This window comes from Manihot esculenta, chromosome 16 (assembly GCF_001659605.2).
Source record: "Manihot esculenta cultivar AM560-2 chromosome 16, M.esculenta_v8, whole genome shotgun sequence".
Classification (NCBI taxonomy): domain Eukaryota; kingdom Viridiplantae; phylum Streptophyta; class Magnoliopsida; order Malpighiales; family Euphorbiaceae; genus Manihot; species Manihot esculenta.
Window position 1 is genome coordinate 18,673,071 of NC_035176.2, and position 2,947 is coordinate 18,676,017.

Genomic DNA, 2,947 nt, shown 5'->3' on the forward strand with positions numbered 1-2,947 from the left:
TTAGCGTTAAAATTTATTAATAAATTAAAAATCCATTTATAAATCTATTAATAATTCAGATTTCAATATACTAGTGAATTTTAAAAGTGTTTAAATTATTAATGAATTTTAAATTTATTAATAATTTATTTAAATATTTATTAATGAATTTAAAAATTTATTATAAAATTTATTAATAAATAAAAAAATATATTAAATTTATTAATGGGTACAATTTATTAATAAATTTATTGATAAATTTAAAATAAACTTTTCGCGTTCTTTTTTTTAACCTATAATTTTCATTGCTAACGAATTTAATAAATTTTCCTATTATAAAATCCATTATTGAAGTATAGTTTATGAAGTGAAATCAATAACCGATGACTTAGTTAGGACTGTTCATGGTTTGGGCGTATTTATTAGAACCGATCGATTCAAACCGGCCCTACCAACAAATCTAGTTAAACCAAAATATCTGATCGGTTTGGATCTTTCTGTCGGTTCGCAAGGAAAACCATTTACACCCGATCTCACATCTCTAACCCTTCTCTTTTTCTTCTCTTCTCTGTTATTTCATTCCCTACCGTCGACTTCAATCTCTAGCCACTTCAAGCTAAGATTTCCTTGCCGTCGATGAAAATGACCTCCAGAGATTTCCAGGTGTGGTTATCGATCTGTATCTTTTTCTTCTGTTTCTCTTTTTTTTTTTTTTTTGGGTTTTATATTTTTTCCTATCATTCAGATGCTGTCAATTTTGAAGTTGTTATGCATTTGAATTTTTGCTTTTAGCTAAATGAACATTTCTCTTGCTAGGGTAACTAGATTTCAAGAGGAGAAAAAAGACTCTGCACCTTAGGTGTCAGCCGTACAACCACTGCTTCCTTGTCGATGAGTCTCTAATCTTTTCAGCGTTAGGAATGGAGAGAAACATTGTTGCCAGCTGAAATTTTGGATGCAAAGGTATTTTAGTCATTGGCTTTCACTCTAAACAATTACTTATTTATGCACTTTGATGAACCTAACTGTAGCTGTGAAGGAACAACAAATTTTCTTATTTATGCCTGTATTTTGTAACACATTTTATTAGATTCATGTATTTCTTGGCTTCTGATGGCATCCTCCTTTGTGAAACACTTCATGATTTGGAAATACATTTATTACTGAACCAATAACCTTGTATTCCAAAATTTAGTGGACTCCCAAACTTTGCAAAAGGAAATACTTTAAAGAAGAGAAATATTAATAAATAATTTCTCTGGTTTGCTAAATACTTTTAACTTCACCCATTCAGATATGCAATCTTTATTGTAAATGAAGATGATGTGTGGTTTTAGATATGGGTTTTGTAAGCTCTATTAATTATGGAGCGGGTGAGTTGCAGTAGAAATTTGAACTGCATATCCATAATATGAAAAAAAATAAAAATAAAAATTGCTAGCTAGAAGACAGAGGATCATCAATCTCTCAATCAGTAAGCCATCATTGGCCCTAAAAGAAAAATGAAAAGGAAAATTATAGTATGGAATTTGATTTTCCTTTTTTATAGTTTTTGTTTTGTCTTACTTTACAGAAATAAATCACCTAAGCATCTGAGAGTATAGTTGACAGCAGTAGCCAGAAAAGGCTGGTGTCCTCACAGCTGAAATTGATTACCCTTCATTAAATTTAATGAGAGAAAAAGAAAAAAAGAAAAAAAAAAACATCAAAGGTCTTTTTCCAAGTAAGCTTGGGAATGTCACATATTAACGTCTGATGCATACAGATGCAGTGTCTTTCTTTGGAAAACCAAATTGATTTTTCACCTCTAACCCACCATCTGTTTTTCTTCACAGATTAGCACCTCAATTCAAACTTAGAATTTTTTCCTTCAACATCAATCTCACTTTACAAATATTTATAGAGATAGAGAGAAAAGTTTACTATACCATATCCCATTAATTAAAATATCCCCTGCTTCTCTTATATGCTGAGAAGTGAGAAGGTCCCAAGTAATTAGCTTAAGCATAAAATATCAACAGAGTTGAAACACCTATCAAAGCATAATTACTTTGGTACTGTAGTTTTTGATATAGAAAAATTCATAGTTGTTAAGTTTGTCATAGTTCAAGTTAACTTTCTTAGAAAATTAATAAATCAATTAGCTCATTAATTCTTTAGCAAGAGCAATTATTGTCATGTCAGATTCAATTAATGTCCATTTAACACTTTGAAATTCATTTAACACTTTATTGATGTTTTACTGTTTGATTGTTTTTAACATATGTATTTTTTTTTATTAATGTGCATTTAACACTTCGAAATTCATTTCACATTAATTTTTAAGGCAGAGAATGGTAGACTAAACTTGATTGTGAAGCAGCGGCAAGAGTTTATGCATAGATGATGGCACACCAAGGTAACGGAACATCCTCTCAAACATCCGCTCCTACTCCCTGTTCGATCCTGACCAGACGGCGATGAAAATACAAATGATGAGTTGGAGAGTGTAGTTTGATATGCTTTACAGAAGATGATGCCACATTTTATTTAACTTGTGGAACTCAGTACATATTATACTTAAATTAGATATTACTAATGCAATTTTTGACATTTTAAAGCACTTTTAGTTTTAATTATAATTTTAATGATTAAGTTGATAGTTATTTTTATATATAATTGATTATATTTGTGTTGAGATTATGAATATTATTAATATACGTGTTATGAATATATATAATTAATTATGTTTGTGTATGGGCATTGAGATCATAAATATCATTAAGTATAATTGATTATGTTGTGTTGAGATCATAAATATCATTAATGTACATGTGTATTGTTATGAAAAATAAGATTTTCATTTATCCATAACAAAAAAAATTTACTATTGATCCATTTAGTTGCACTCTACAATAACGGAATAGTGACAAATTTTTTTAATATTTATAATGAAATAGTGATGAAAATTTTATTAATTTACGTAACA

The 2,947-nt window shown here is 28.8% G+C and overlaps 1 long non-coding RNA gene across 1 annotated transcript; it reads left to right on the forward strand.

Moving 5' to 3' along the window:
• The first annotated feature begins 478 nt into the window (after positions 1-478).
• On the forward strand, positions 479-2,656 carry LOC110604252. The gene is made up of 3 exons (XR_002486218.2): positions 479-642; positions 796-942; positions 2,306-2,656. It is a non-coding gene; the product is annotated as an uncharacterized LOC110604252 (long non-coding RNA).
• The last annotated feature ends 291 nt before the right edge of the window (positions 2,657-2,947 follow it).